General features: G+C 35.2%; 1 protein-coding gene and 1 pseudogene across 1 annotated transcript in view; one reads left to right on the top strand and one right to left on the bottom strand.

Moving 5' to 3' along the window:
* Positions 1-17,417, top strand: part of BANK1 (B cell scaffold protein with ankyrin repeats 1) — a 285,835-nt gene that overhangs the window by 161,803 nt on the left and 106,615 nt on the right. The gene's annotated exons all lie outside the window — the stretch shown is intronic.
* Positions 4,657-4,774, bottom strand: LOC111740762 (annotated as a pseudogene).

Here is a 17,417-nt window from a genome sequence, read left to right as displayed (position 1 = left end):
CTTATCTGGAGAGCAAATCAAAAAACCTTCCAGCTTTCATCACTCCTGCTCAGTCCCTGCCTTGCTCTGCCTTACTGCCAAGGTAGAACACACAGAATTAAAAAAATCTGCCTATTTGAAATTTACAGAGAAATTGCTCAATATTTTTTTTTTCCTTTGAGAGAAGAATTATGTATAAAGGAGAAACCACAGAGCCCTCATAGTACAAATGGAAAACTGACAATTATAGGAGAGGCACATGAGTTACTGAATATCAAGTGATTTAACAGCAGGGGCCTTGCAAGAACACAGTTCTCCTGACAGACACCTTGATCTTTTCCAGGCTCCACTGCTGCTCCATTCAGAAAGAGCATTACCCATCATCACCTTCTCAAGGTTCCATGGCCATTTTTTCCCTATGATGATATGTGTAGCAACTCTATTCTTTCCTATCAGCTATAAGCTTAATTCCACTAGAAACTATATGTACTAATGACAAGATAAATACAAAATCTTCTTTAGTTTTGCATTGTTTTGCTCAAAGCAAGAAATACCTTGCAGAGAAATACATTTCTGGTTTTAATGGTTTAATTGCTAGAATAGTCTTACTTATTTTGAGCCCCCAAATTATATTTTTATGTAGTCCCAAAATACCACATAGAAAATTATATTCTAAAATATTAAATATTATTTTAAAATCTGAACCGTTTGAGCTATATCTCAGCATTTTAGTTAGGTAGTGTGACTAGCTTGGGCTCGTCTGTTCATCCTCTTTAGTTAGGTAGTGTGACTAGCTTGGGCTCGTCTGTTCATCCTCTCCTGCCTTCTGTGGCACAGCCACTCTTTCAGGATTCCATTGACTGGGAAGATGCCTGCATTGAAATTGGCTGTATTCCTGTGGTCTCTGAGTTCAGTTATCTGCTACTGAAATAGCTTGATTCTTCTAATAATAACAAGTAAGCTCACTGATGTGATTATTTGGGCCTAACAGACACTGAGTTGGTGTTCTTTCTCCAAGGAAGCCACCATACATGCAATGCACAGCCCTTCTCCATTGAGTTGTGGTCTATGAGTGAACCATGACCCACTGGCTTAGGGGCAGTTTACACATCATGAAGAATATACTGGCTGAACTCACCCTGGAAACTTAGAAGAAAAACTTTTGGGACATTGCGTTTTCCCTTTCTGAACACTTCAAAATTATGTGGAAAATTTGAAAGTATTTCAATTTTGCACTTAAAGTGAGAACCTTTTTTATTTTTTTTATTTTTGGTGTTTTACTTAATTTATTAATCTTTGCATTTGAAGATCTTGATGTAAGTATAATTGGAAGCACGAGTTTTGAAGCCAAAATTTCTTTCTGCACTTTGGGTACATGAAAACTATCCTAGGTTTTCTCTATAGATAACGATGTTCATTTATACTTATTATTTATTTATTATTTGGTATGTAGTGGACACTAGGCTATGTATTTGACTTATTGAATCCTCACAATAACTATAAGAAAAACACTACCATCCCTATTTTTTAAATAGATTCTTTAAAATTAAGATTCAAAGTTGCTAAGTAGTTTCCTAAAATAGGCTAGTAAGTTAAGTAGCTGGGATTTAAAAACAAGTCTGAGATTAAAACCCATACCTTTTTTAGTAAAGGATGTTAAAAACACCTACTGTTGTTTTTTTTCTTTCCTTTGCAGACTGCCCCAAAGCTTTTTGCTTAAAATATTTCTTGCTGTTTCTGACAGTTGTATGCCAGCTTGGCCCATCTGGTGTTATTTTCCGAGAATTTCACAGTACTGCCTCTATTCAAAGATATGCTTTAACATTTCTTTAAAACATTACTTACACTTACCTTGCAATGGTCACTCTACCATGATTACCTTGTTGCAAACTGAATTCTGATGAGCTGAGCATATAGGCTCAAGGATGTCAGCAGGATCCCAAGCAACTGTGTGGATAATGGATACCGACATCCATCCCCTATACATGCTCAGCTCGGCAGAGTTCTGATGCAGTAAGCACGGCTTCACTGCTAGCACAGTGGCTGGATTCCAGGACTCTAGTGGTAGACTGAATGGCAATGCAGGTATTTTGAGAAACTCTTACACCTCAACTAGCTGAGAATATATATTATCTGGAATCTTTGAGAGGATTATGTGATGTATTGATAATTTCACTTTGCCGTATAAAAACTCATGCATTGTCTTATAAAATCAGCATTCTCCTACGGATTCATAATTAGGGCACAGAAAGTTGAAGGCGCACACTATACAGCAGAGAAACCTTATGTCCAAATAGAAATGTTTACTTTCAATACTAGAAGCTATTATTATTCATCTTGCTAGAGAGTAGATTTCTGATGTTCTGATTTATACAGAAAAGGAAAGTTGAGTTAGGGCATCTTTTTGGAATTTGAAAATTCAAGAATAGCATGAGAATGCCCACAATGCTAAGGCAAAGCTAAAATTATAATGAGTAATGGCAACACCTAACAAAAGATTAGAAAAGTATCAGAGGGTACTTCTCCTGTATAGTCCCTCATGTTATCTGCAAGTACCTTTGGCATTAACAAAATAGGTCGTCTCGTTGACTAGTTAATCAGACGCAGTCAGTCAGTCACTAAATGGAAGTGATGTTTTCTCTAACACAACTTCTTGGATCAAGGCTGGAGGAGCAGAAATCCATCCATCATGAGCTAGGTTGACAAGAAAAATTTTCTGTGGCTAAACTACTGCACAATTTTAAAGTCATTCCCTTCCCTGATCTCATCTTCAAGAGTCAGGATTCTGATATCAACCCATCATCTGTCAGAACAGGAAAGGAACTTAGAAATGGGTAAGTGCTCTCTCTCACTTTATAGATGAAAAGACTGAAGTCCAGATGAATGATTACAAGTTGACCTAGCAATAAAACCTCTAATTCTTATTCATCGTTCCTTTTATAAAGGAAAGTAGGAGGACATTTTTACTGGAAATCACCAAATCACCATAGTCTAAAAATGCAAGTTAAATCTATTAAGGGGCTCGTGGGTTTCTTACTACACTGTACTATACTGACTTGTAAGGAAAATGAATACAAAACAATTGAGTCATCATTGTCCTTCTGCTTAAAGATTTTATTTTCTACTCAAGGATGCATTTAAGTCATTCATAATTTCATAAATAAGCAAGTATAGTAATCTCTTTATCTGCAGTTTTACTTTCCATGGTTTCAGTTGCCCATGGTCAACCATGGTCCAAAAATATTAAATCGAAAATTTCAGAAAAACAATTAATAAGTTTTAAATCGCGTGCCATTCAGTGTATCATGATGAAATCTTATGCCATTCCACTCTGCCCTGCCTAGGACGTGAATCATCTCTTTGTCCAATGGATCCATGCCCATACATGCTCCTGCCCCTTTAGTCACTTAGTAGCAAGTCTGTCATCAGATTGACTGTTGTAGTATCCCAGTGCTTGTGTTCAAGTAAACCTTATAGTAGTTTAATGCTGTGTCACAAGGCCTACGTCATTCACCTCACTTCATCTCATCACACAGGCATTGTATCATCTCACATCATCCCAGGAAGAAGAGTGGATACAATACAATAACATATTTTGAGAGAGAGAAAGAGAGACCATGTTTACATAACTTTTACTACAGTAATTGTAATTGTCCTATTATTAGTTTTGTTGTTAATCTCTTACTGTGCCTAATTTATAAATTAAACTTTATCATAGGTATGTACATATAGAAAAAAACAGAGTATATATATAAGATTGGGTACTACCCAAGATCTCAGACATCCACTGGGAGTCTTGAAACGTCTCCTCTGCAATTAACAGGGAACTACGTAACAATCGATATGGTGAGACTGAAGGCTAAAAACAGTAAGAATCTTGGGTCACTGAGAGCTTTCTGTCTTCTGGTTAAGAGTGATGGCAGTCACATTGAATTCCATATCTATGCATGTTTACAACCCACAAGTACATGTGTGACTGTGCAGATGATTATTTAGCAAACAATGGAAAAGCAGCAGAGATCTGAGGAGGCAACAGACTGAGACAACATGCAATGGAAAAATTAATAGGGGTCAAGCAGTGAAAGGGAAAGTATTTCTACCTGTGGTGAAGGAAAATGGAGGTGGTTATGGGAGTTTGTCTTCGTCGGATTCTAAGCTTTCTTTTTATTGTTCTGTAAAGCTTTGCTCAAACATAATAAACTTTCATGAATAATTAATCGATAAGCATATTTTAAAGCATAACTATGTGCCATTCACCACCAATAGGCTAACTAACTATTCAATTTATCATACATGTAAATAGCAAGGACTTAGAGTAAAGTGACAGGATTTTTAGATCTGTCTTTTTCACTAACAAGCTACTTGACCCTAGGCAAGTCACTTCTCAGAAACTCAGTTTCTTCATCTATAAGTGAAAAGGTTTAACTAGATGAGAAGAAAGGAGGAGGTAATATGGGTCAAATGCTGAAAATACGTACAGGGGAAATAGTGATGCTCCTTAAATCTCTCTCCCCAGTTTTTGATTACTTGTTTAGGATTATAAGGAAAAAATTACTTGCCAGTAAATATAGAAATGTACATTTTTTTTTTTTTTTTAGGGGAGGCAACCCTTGGTTGACCTCACAGATTACAAAGAACTTGTCAGTTTACAATCCCTTTTTTTTTTTTTTTTTTTAATGCCTACAGCATCTGGTCTTCCTAGGTGGTCTCCCATCCAAGTACTAACCAGGCCCAACCCTGCTTAGCTTCGAGATCAGACGGGATCGGGCTTGTTCAGAGTAGCATGGCCATAGATTAGAAATGTAAATATTTCTTTTCAAAATACAAACAAAGTATTGAGTGGGAGAAAATCCAGAGATAAAGTTAAAATCTTTCATTATTAACAGCAGCATATTGGGCAGGCTAAAGTTAATATACAATATTTAATGAAATTTGATTAGGTAGACAGATATGTTTAATAAAATGGTGACAATGACATTATTCTTGTCAGAACAAAGTTAGCATTACCATGTCCAGACTCTCATGTTGCCAAATCATCCTGTCATGATCAGAGTCTTCTTATTAGCTTATTCAGCTACTTAGGAGAAGTCTCCTACACATTAAGGCATTAAACTACCAACTCTAAGAGTATTGTCCAGATTCATTTCCTGGTGAGTTAAATCATATTAGTTTTAGTCACTTTCCTTTTATTCGACTAAGAAAGTTTCTTCTCTTCTTAGAATCTCCTTAATCTTCTTCATAGTCACACTCTGCCTGCATTTTTTGTGATCACATTGATTTCACTGTCAAACTATTATTTGGAAATAGATTATTTTGAGGAAAATCTAAAGCAAATAAATGGTTCTTTAAAAAGTCAGTTTGCTTTAGGTGAAATAGGAAACTAAAGGTTTCAGATAGATTAGAGAAATGTCTCATTTCATTTATGTTCTTTACTAGATAAAGTAAATACAGCCCCTACAGTGCAATTTAAAATATTATCATCCTCTGCCTTACCCTTAGCCTCTCAGCTCCATCCAACTGGGTCCCTTAAGAATGAGAAACAGTTTACCCTGCTAAGTTATATATTGGAGTGTCTAGTGAATAAATTGGAAAATTTTATAGGTAGGCCTGCAGGTGCCTCTTTATGTAAGTTCAATCACCAGGAATAATTTTACTGTCATTGCTGTTTCATTCCTTTATATCAAATCCATTTCTGCTGCCTCGCTGATGAAATAATTAGAAGGGTAACAGAGCAAGTGAAGATATGTCAAATATATAATTGGGATGCTAGCACCCACTCCCTTGCAATCAGTCTTTTCTTATCACTCATTCTCCTAGATTGTTCTCTCAAAGGTTATCGATAACTCCAATGTCAGTCACTTTTGTTCAGAGTTGCTTTGGTGGACTTCTCTCTTTAGCACATGACATGGTTCACCCTCCTTAGACTCTGTTATGTCAGCCCAACAGCATCCAGCAGACCAAGATTTCCACCATCGTCTCTGGTTCTCATACTCTGTGTTATTTTTGCCTTCTCTTCTTGCCTAAACATAGGCATTGCTAGTGTTTTGTCTTGGGACAACATTTTTTTCTGCCTTCTCTACCATTACAGGAAACTGGTCCACTGTGATTCAACTTTCATCCTTATGTAGATGACTCCAAATACCTGTCTTTTTCAAACTCTTCACCGACATTCTCTTGCAATTGCCTTCTTAACGAATTCACCAATCTGAGCTGTTGACATTTAAAAATTTAGTTCTCCACCTCCACCAAACCAACTCCTCACTCCTATATCACTTTTTTTTTTAATGACTCCACCATTTTCCCCTTTATGTGAAGTCGAATGGATATTTTTGAGCTGTCTTTGATCCTGCTTTTCTTCATACTGGCCTCAACCAATTAAAAGCATGCTCTAAACAAAAGGCCTTTTTCTATTTGAATATATGGTCAATATTTCCTTTCCGATATATTTTTTTTAATGGACGTGTAGTATTCCAGAGTATTGGAATACAATAATTTCTCTAGTCTCCTGTTAGTATATGTTTACATTGTTCCCAATCATTTTTTTTATTATGTGTAATGCTATAATTAAATCATCATTGGTATGTCTATATGGAATTGCTACACTACAGGTATAAATAGTTAAATTATGAGAATATTATCAAATTTTTGCCCTCAGATATACAAATTTGCCTTGTTACAACAGTGTATTTGTTATCTAACTTTCTCTAGTGATAGTTTCATCTAGTGAAATGCCATTCTACATTCTAATGTATAAATTAGTATGTTTTGCACTTACAATATTTTTCTGTTGTTCTTTGCAGAGACTTTTGCCAGTGCCACACAATCCTATCTACTATAGTTTTATAGCATTTTCATATCTGCATAGGTATGTCCTGCCAAATTAGTCTTTCTTTTGAAAATGACTGTGAGTATTCTCCCAATAAAAGCTTAGCATTTCTAGAATTTTAAGAGATCTCTTGCACTTACAGTTATTAACTGATATTTTGACTTACCTGTATTAAATTTGAGGTCTTTAAAATGTTGAATCTTTCTCTTCAGAAGTAAGATACACACACACACACACACACACACACACACACACACACACACACACACACACACCTCTGACTATTTGATTTTTCTTAACATCCTTCTTAATGTTTTATAATTTTCTCCATTTTAGACCTTGGACTCTTGTTATGAGACTCATATCCAGCAACATTATTATTCACGCAAATGCAACTGTAATTATATTTTTTTCTGGTTATTATTGACCTATAGGGCAACTTTTGTTGTCACTAGTTTAATTTTGGATTTGTCACCCAGTCTATCTTGCTTATTCATTAATTCTCTAGGGCTTCCAAAATTTTCATCAAGAGATTCTGTGTTATTTTAATTCATTCTACTATGAGCTGCAATACTCCTTAAACCATAGGCACAACAACACCAGTGATTTTCATTTTGGAAGAAGTAAATCTTAAACTAAACCATTTATCTGAGGCCTGTCCGCATACTCTGTGCTGAATTAACTCTCTTGCTTTCAAGCCTCCTATCTACCTTCAGCATTCTTGTCTTCACCTCCACACTCCAACCTGCCAAAAGCAGTCCATCCTTCAAGTTCTTCCTTTCCATAAATCTTTTCCTAATATTCTTAACATCCTTTCAGTTTTTCCTCCTCTGAAACCTCATCTTACATTGATAGCTCTCATAATACTTTTTTGTGCCAGTCATTTGACATCAACTGCTAGACTGTGAATGAGTTGGAGACAGGGGCTCTATTTTGTCATCTTTGTATCTTATGTAGCATCTAGTGCTGCTTCCTTGTGTGCTGATAGAGAGCTCAATATACATGGTTTTATTCATCTAATAATCAAGTGTCTTGAACCTGGAATCTATCCAGGGTGGGAGAGCGGGTTCCATTTTCTATTCATCCCAATGCTGTATCATTAATCATGGGTGGACAGAAATTGGTTGGCCGTCCTTCACTGATAGGGTAATTAGATGATGAAGTCGACAGAACACAGGCTTCTTATATGCTCATAAAAATTTCTATTCGATTTCTTCCTGGTGAATAGTCCTTTTACTTTACCTTAAAAATGCACCATCACATAGCCCCACAGAAACAAAAAAAATTCTTAAAAATATTAACTGATCTCTAGAACTAGAATTGTAATTGCTTTCTCTTCTGACTGTTAAAATGTTCTACTTTGGGGGAAAATGTCATTTTATTTTTATTATTTAATTTTATATATTATAGGCACATAATGTTACAAATTTAACTAGTATGTACCTTGGAGTTCAATTATGAAACTTACAAAATCCATTTATATTAAAAGCTATAACAGAGTATCATTTTTCACAAAGGCTTTGCATTGAATAACTTCTTTACAGAAATAATCTTTTCCTCTTCCTTAGGGATGGAGAAGCACAACTATTTTTTCTATTAGAGATGAAAGTTAACGAAAGTATAAAAGAAGTATTCTAATGAAGGAACAGATAGACAAAATACTGACCTATTTCTATTTATAATATCTGAAAGCCATCTGCCCTTTAACTTGTTTCTTATTACTCAAAAACATAGGGAAAGCATTTTCTGTCTAAAAAAGCAGGCTTTTGATACCCAGAAGAAACAAAATAGCTTTTGCCACTCTCCACTGCAATGTTTCTACATTGCATAACCACCTAAATAAAAAGCAGTGTCACAGAGTGTACAAACAGCTAGGTCTGGACTGAAGCAAATGTAACAAGTAGTGTTACAAGTCCTGGTGATGTAAAACCTGTTTCTTCTTAATTAAATGCTACAGCGCCACAAGAATAAGGCTTCTCTGAGATCTAAAGATTTTAGACTGAGTTTGCATGTCGACCTATTCTTCATTTAAAACAGTCTCGTAGCTAAGACACTGACAAACTAGGCACATTTCTCTATGGAGCCATGTAGACTGTGGTCCATGAATGAACCTTATTTCTCAGAAAGTGGTTCCTGTAATACCACAGTGTTTGGGGCTTCTCTGCAAAAGCCCCAGCTCCTTATGTTTGAAACTCATGGCGATAGACCTAGATGGTTGAGCACCCACTGAGTTTTCTGATTATCTAGCAATATTGTCATGTAAGTTCCGATAATTTTCAGTTGTACCGATATGAACTTTCTTCAGCAATTCCCATTTTATGAATAGTTTAAGCCATACTAGAATAATGCATGTTGAACTAATTCATAACCTTATGATATTCAGGAAGGCTTGGTAGCCCTCTTATTCCAAAGTCAGCATCCATTCATTTATTCTGTGGCTTGTTGCTAAATGAAACCCAAGTAAAGTAATAAACACAAAATATTAAAAGATTTGTTTTCCCAAACGGTTTTTCCTAACATAAGTTTATTTTTCTTACTTATTTGTTTCTCTATGGCAATAAGATTAAAATTCATGCTTTCTGAAAATTATGATACCAATCACGAAGCAATTTTATTTTTAGTCAACACTTCAAGGAAACGGTTCAAACTTAGTACCTGTAACCACTCATTGAATGTTTTACTCTACTTTTCCTTTTCCCAACAACTTTTCTCTTTCTTTCCTCCATCTTCTTCTTTTTTTACAAAACAGAAGTGATAATGTAAGGAAGGTTCTGAAATAAATACTTGATTTTGGTTTTAGGAAATGTTTATTAGGCTTCCTTTTAATACCAGGAAGCAAGGCAAGAGTTTTCTGTCTAGAAAAGTTGGATCACAAGTATGTCATTTAATTAACAATAGCAATAAATTATTTCATCTGTCTGTGGTAGACATCATGGAGCATGGTTAACGTAGAATGTGGTTAATGCAATTCTATTAGTTTTTCCAAGATTCTAAAATTATGGATAAGAAGAAAAGCAAGTTGTTTGACTCTTATATATATCAAGTACTTCTTTTTATTCAATGATATTTCATTAGTCTTTGATTTAGAAATAGATTGGAACCTCAAGTGATCTCAGACACCTTTCAAACTGCCAGCCACAGCCCATGCTGTGTCTTGGCTCACAAAAAGTCAGAATAAATCACATGAAAACATCTTCAAAGAGAAGAAATATTAACCACTGGCTAAGATGTGAGAGCTGAAAAAGACCCACAGTCAGCTCCCGAAGCGGCATCTTTTAGCCTGACATCGAGGACACCTTGTTTCAGTACACTTGAATTCCAGGTCGTGGGCTACCAAATACACACAGCTTTTCTGTGATACACTTTCTCCAAATCAGGATCACAGTGCTCACTTATCCTACAAGGAAGTTAATAAAACTTGTCACAGCGAAAATAAACATCTGTCAAGCGCCCTTACATGAACCACCAAGCATGCTTTCACTCACCTCATTCCAATTCATTAAGCATTGATTGAGCACTTATTCTAGGCAATATGCTTGCTGCTAGGAAGAAATAAATGATGGGACTGAAATGTTGCCATCGAAAAGGTTACAATTCAATGAGAGTCCTAATGTTTACTAAGTAGTTACTATGTGCCAGGCACTATGTTAAGTCCTTTACGTGCATTAATTCATTTCTACAACAGTCATAGGATGTTAGTGCTACTACATTCCTCATTGTATAGATGAGAAAACTGAGACAAAGAGTGCAAGGAAATTACAAACGGTGTTTAACAATTCAGGACCAAGACTCATGCTCAAGATTATGGCTCCAGAATTCATATTTACAACCTCTTCACTGTCTTTGGAGAAACAGTTACAATGGTCTCAATGTGGTGCTGGAAAACTTAAGAGGTACAGAGCAGCGTAGAAGAGGGAGCGATAGATGTGATCAAATTGAGGAGGGGATATGGAGTAGGTATTCAGAGAAAATAACGTTGAATTTGATAAACCCACAAGGTCTTTATAATTATCCTAATTTTGTTGTTTTACTGAAAAGATGTTGCTCTGAAAGTTTTAAGATCGCGCAGCTCATACGTATATAGTAGGATGGAGCTTCATATCTCATAGTGTCTGAATTCCACTCTTATGTGCTGCTTCTTTTGGCTTAAACCTGCACTCAGCTATTACTCATGAGGAAAGGACCAAGCTAAGGTAGTAAGCATGAAAGGTCACTGGGGAAACAAAACCAAGAGGTTTGTTGGGAGAAGTAAAGTTAAAATTAAGCAGCGGTGTAGAAACAAATTTTAGGATGATTGAGAATAAGACACAAAAAAGTAAAGCTTAGGTGTTTTTAAGCAACCAATTGCCTAGACATAGCTTTAGAGAAAGCAAGAGATGAGATAAAGCTGGTGGTGGCCTGGCATCGAAAGAAGAGAAACGCTGGTAACAAAGGAACATATGTGAGTCTCTGAAGGAGAAAAAAAAATTTACACAGCCTTTGAAACAATTTTATGTCAGAGTAAGATACATAGATGACAATAAGAAATGCCCTCGTAAGAGACAACATAAGCAGTAAGGAGGGGAGGGCATCAACGATGCATTGGGAACTATGTCCAAAAGTATGTTTACTGCAATTCAAATTGCCAGCAAGAAATAATTTGATTTAATCTTTTGGGAATGATACATGACAAATGTTAAAATAAGTATATTGGAAAGCCACAAAATTGCTGGGAAGCATTTGTTAAACAGCCACAGAATGAAAATGAAAATGATATATTCAATTTAAGCACGAAATGTAAAGAACATCGCGATGTGACTGCAGAAGTGGCATGGTAATGTTACAGACTCTCCCAATGAAGTTTTGGCTAGATTTGGGTCTATATAAAAAAATTGAGGTATGAGGTGGAATTTTACAGAAAAGTTTTTTTTTTTCTCCTTTTTTTTTTTTTTAGTGAACAAAATGTAGTCTTGAAAGTAAACTGCAGAGTGTACCAGTAGAAAGAAATGGCTTCCTGCTGCAGACTCTGAGGCAGCTGCAGAGCTGAACGCGACAGGATGTCCCACTGGCTGCAGGGAGAAGTAGTAACAGGGTGAGGAGTGGAGCCTCGGCTTCTAGAGAATAAAAGTACAGGGCACTGCTGAAGAAGAAAATGAGACCAATTTGATTATGAAATGGAAAGTTTTTAAATTGCAGGGGATTACAGAGAAAAGAAATAAAAATCAGTAAGGATTTTTTCTCACATAGCTAAAAAATTTCTTATGCAAGAGGAAGAGAGAGGAAAATCCAAATAGATAAAACTCTTACTCATGAGAAAGAGAATGGACTGCAAAATAATGAAAGGATATTTTGAAAATGATGTGATGCTAAAATTTTATTAAGAATGAGAATACCAAAGGTGATGATGGCAGTAGAGAATTGATGAGCAACCAGGCCCCTCTCCCAGATGTTTGTAATTGTTGAAGGTTTCTGAAAACAAAGAAAGCCGTTGTGAGATCATGTCTGAGTCCTGAGCTCCGGGAAGGAGAGCAGCCTTCACCACACACTGTTCTCAGCATGCTTAGGTGTGGCTTGAAGCTTCTTGTGTTTGATAAAGATTGAATGTTCTGCTTTCTCTGGGAATTGGATCAAAATTCAGACCACAGGGTCATATAAGGATCCTAAACTATAGGACCCTTCTCTGTACTTGATCTTGAAGAAATAGAAATGCAAAAGTCTGAAAAAAATCAAACTAGAAAGTTGTCATTTGAAATGTATATGGAGTTTGTGTTTGTTAATGTAAGTGAAATGGAAAAGAAATTGTCTTTGGCTAATGAAAATGCCTCCTTGCAATTAATTATGAATTAATTTAAAAGTCGGCATAAGGAGAAGCATATTGACAAAAGTGAAGTCTCAGATATTATTTGATTGGTGTAAGTAGTTAAAAGTATTTTGATACATGTTACATGAACTAAGAAAATTCTAGTAAGTTCTTAAAAGTTAGTGATTTTATAACAACACACTACCTTCCATTCCAGATACCATAAATATTTCCAAACTCCTAAAAATTTTCCCCTTAATAACATGTTACTAAGGCAAATAATTATTTGAATAGGAAACAACCCCTCTCACTAAATTTGGTATCTAAATATAGGTGGGCTAAGCACACAAGTATAGGTAGAGTCTAGAGAATTACTGAATAAAATAGACACCCTGTCGTTACCATGATGGTCACGATACCAAAGAAACGAATCTTCCTTGGCAGGTAGAATAAGGAGGCAGAGAGAGATAGGGTTTCATCCCACGCCTTCCACATCAGCAAAACCGTATATAGACACCACTTGAGACGTTCTCCTATCATGCTACTCTTCAGATAAAATAATATATATTTAGAAGTCAGAAAAATCCATCTTTTCTCCAAATAAGCCATCATGTAAAGATTGTGTGTTTAAGGCCAGTTATTTGTTTAGAATGGTTTTATGCTAAAAATAAAAATAAAACATTTTAAAAAGCTTTAAATAAGATGCCTTCTTTTTCCTTGTGTTATGCCAGGTCTGAAATAAGAAAAGATAAGGGTGATTGTAAGATTTACTGGAATATATTGTTATATTAGAGAGGAAGAGTAGTGAGTTCAGTCTTTTAAATAGAAAGTCTTGCATTTTAAAGGATCTTACTAGCTGGGTGACCTCATTAAATTACTTCATCTGTCTAACCCTCCACTTTCTCCTCCTAGTTCCTACCATCCCACCTGACTGAACTTTCTATTGAATCCCGGCTATGGTCAGATACTGTTATTTTTCAGGGCTGTTGGGTGGATAAGAGGAGCTGGTGCGTACTAGGAATTCAATAAATAGCTACTTTTACCATTGATACTGTTGTAGTGAAGTAACAGAGACTGAAGTTTCAGGTAATGGAGTTTTACAGTAACGGAGATAGTTTTAGAATAGTTTAAAAAAGAAAATTTGGTAATTCTATAGTAAAATAAGGTCAGAATATTCAGAAATTATTTGTAAGAGTCTGCAGTGGGAAAATTACAATAAGTTATCTGTGGAAACATTTCAGAGATGAACAGATCTCAGCGTCATTTTGTTATATCTTTGTCCTTTTGCCACAGTCTCTGAAGTAGGGGGGTGGGGGCGGGGGGAGGGGGGACAACAGAAACAACCAAACAAACAAACCTAAAAATAACTGTTTGCTTCATTTTAGATGAATATTCACTTTGAGAAAGTCATCTTGGCCGTGCAGCTTGGCATTTTAATTAATTAGAAAATGGGAAGGGCAAGGATGGATGTCAGCTCACTTATTGTATTAAGCTTCTACCTAATGTGTTCACGTGACCTTCCAGCCACTCTCCAAAATCCTCATTTGGGAAATCTCTCTTGACCCCACCGTATTCTCCAGGTAGATAATGTTGGCTTAGAGAAAACCAAACAGCTGGTAAGGGAAAATCAGTAGTCTAGTTTTCCCTTCTTTTGGTTCAACCCAGAGTGAGACATGAGAAGGTAAATTTTCCTTAAGCCTTTATTTTGTCTATGGTTATTTAAAAATTTTCTATGTAGTAGAATTCTGAACATACAATCTCAAATAACTGGTTCACAGCTTGTGCCATGTGTGCCCCAGAATGCAAGTGTGTAGTGCAGCAGTCAAATGATGGATAACCATCATTTTGGGATGAACTGTTCGTGCAACCCATAATGTGCTATATTATGGAAAGGAAGTAGCAAGAAATGTAGCATAACATAAAAGTGTTACCCAAGAAACCTTAAGTTTTTCAGTATATGGGGGATCACTCTCTGAACAATAAATGATGATGAAGGATAATCAAAGAAATTAAAATTCCAAGGGACCCTAAGATATTTTATAACTTTTAAAAAAATACAAAAGTGTCTCCAAAATTCTATGAAGCAAAATGTGTCAAAAACAGGAAAAAAATGGGAATCACTAATTTATTTGGTAAACATCCTGATGCAGCAACATAGACATATAAGAAAACCTATGAATCAGCCAAAAATTAATTTCTTAAAAACAATAAGACCAACTTGGCTATTCTCTTCTCATCTAAAACCCTCTTAGATTTTTACTTTATTTATAGAAATACTTAATCTTCAAAAAATTTATGGAGCATTTTTATTATAATCTAAATTTTATAGAATAGGAAACCAGTTTAAATTAAGAGACTTGCTCTAAATTGTATGGTTAATAAATTCCATACCTGAAATTTAAACATCATAGAGTCCAGACTTGCTTAACCACCAAAACTACTGCCTTAGTTGCTAAACTTTTCTGCCTGAGATATTTTTCACGAGAATAGGTGATCAGTAAATAGACTGTTTCATGGTGTGGAAATTCCAAGAAATGATAAATTCTTCTCTAGTGATGGAAAATAGTCATTATGCATTACTCTCATAAGATTTTGAGTTTACTTACTCTTTTTCATATTACACAAAAATCTCCAGATCATATATAATCTAGATTATGTTGGGGTGACTGATGTTATGATATATTATTGATATTCACAAATTAGAAACAAAAGCAATATTATTTTTTGTATCTAAAACACTCTCACACAGTCTATGGGTTGGAAAAGACAATATTATTATATTAGATCCATTTTAAAGATGGCAAAACTGAGTTACAGTGAAGCTAATTGAATTCCCTAATTCTAACTAGATATTCAATTTAAGCTCACTGTTCTGTTAAAGAGGTATACTACAATCATTTTAAATTGTTTAACAATGAAGGATTAATGATATAACTCTTTACCTTTCCTGCATATTAACAAATATTGCTTTGCTAATTAAAGCCAGTACCTGGTGTACAGTAGGTGCTCAATAAATGTTTATTGTCTTAATAGAGGCAAGAATGTATACATTAAATGAATTTAATGTAAATAATGAATATTCCTATTTATAAGTATTTAAATGCTCTCTCTGCTTCTTTTTCATGTAATAATTCTGGTTTATGTCAAAAGACCTGCCTGAATGGGGAAATTTTAACTAAAACAAATTATTTGTTTACTCTTCTATTTGTCATGGGGGCAGAATTAGCTGTCAGTTCCTTTTATTCTTCTCTACCCTAAACTTTCTTCTCTCAAAAGTATAAATATGTTTTTAAACAGCCTACCCAAACAACAACAAATTTCTAACATATTGGATAAGAACCAGGAGGATGGGTTATAGTATCCAAAATACCTCCTACTTTTCAATCAGCTTAGTCACTATAGAGGGTGCAAGTTTACCTCATTTCATTACTGGATTCTGAGCTTGACAGTAAGATTGCCAGCAGTGGACTGGTAAAAGCAAACTTCCACAGCTTCAAATGATCCTGTGACCTCAGATACTCTCTTGTATATAATGGACTTTTCCAGTAATGTTATCTCACACCGAGTCTCATATACTTTAAACAGTAGCTCTCGTCATGTTTTACTGACATTCTAGTCAACCTCTAGTGGTGCTGACTTTTCATTGTGAGGACTTTATCTTGAGAACAGAGCTCTCTAAAAACTGAAATTCTTAGGTACGGCATACTCATTGGTAGCCTAGAAGCTCGAACAAATAAACATGGCTCCCTAAATGTTTAACATAAAAGAAAAATACTTAAGGGAGGACATCTAATTCATTCTAAACCCATTTTCAGGGATGTCAAGGGAAAATTCTCCAAATTATATATAAGGAAACGTTATTTCAATGTGAAATGCCTCACAAGCAGTTATGCCTCACTTCTATAATGATGGGAAAGTCAACCTAAGATTGTTTCCAATAAATTATTAATGATTTGGGAGATAACATTTAGATCATCAGTAAATGTGTTTAGCTATTTTTTCCCTCTTATTCAAATTGGAAACAAGTGGTATAAAATATTCATCTGGTTCACTCCATCGGATTGCAGATTAATGATGAATTCTTCATGAAAATCTAGACTAAGTTATGCCTGCCATAAAATCCTACTGATCTGTTTCCTTTGGTGCTGCAGTCATTACAGCTCATGACATGTACATTAAAGCATAACATGTTCAGGCATTCTGCTATTGTTCAGAACTTTCCTCTGCCTCTTACTAGTTACTCGCCAAAAGCAGTTCTCCTCTCCGTGTCTCAGTTTTCTCATCTGTAAAATGGCAATGCTAATAATATAATCTGCTTTATAAAATTATCGTGAGGATTAAATGAGTTAATAGATTAAAAGTACTTTTACTAGTGCCTGGCAATGACACTTGAATGTAGATATAATTGTTATCATTTGTTTTACTTACTGATTTTCTGTAGGTTGTAAGCTCCATCAAGACCATGTCTCTTTCTGCTCTTTATCCGTAGTAATAAGCCCAGGTCTAGATATGTCAAATGATCAATCACTATTTATTAAATGAATAGAAGAATGCACAAGCTTTGTTATAATGAGAATGGAACCAGCGACTGATTATAATCACTAATGGTGTTTGATAACTTCTATCATTTTTCTCTGCCAGTTTCCTTAGTCAGATATTCTTTATTTTAGGTCTTTTCCCATAAGGACTTTTCCCAAAGACACTTTTACAGAATATGTCATCTCCAAATAAGGGAAAGAATCTGGTTAGACATTAATTCATTCAGTAAATAATTTTAAGCACCTGATATAGATATAGCTATAGCTATAGCTATAGCTATAGCTATAGCTATAG

Source organism: Pteropus vampyrus, unplaced genomic scaffold (genome assembly GCF_000151845.1).
Source record: "Pteropus vampyrus isolate Shadow unplaced genomic scaffold, Pvam_2.0 Scaffold67, whole genome shotgun sequence".
NCBI classification, from domain to species: Eukaryota; Metazoa; Chordata; class Mammalia; order Chiroptera; family Pteropodidae; genus Pteropus; species Pteropus vampyrus.
The sequence above is the reverse complement of the archived record's forward strand: the minus strand, read 5'-3'. Positions and strand labels throughout refer to the sequence as shown.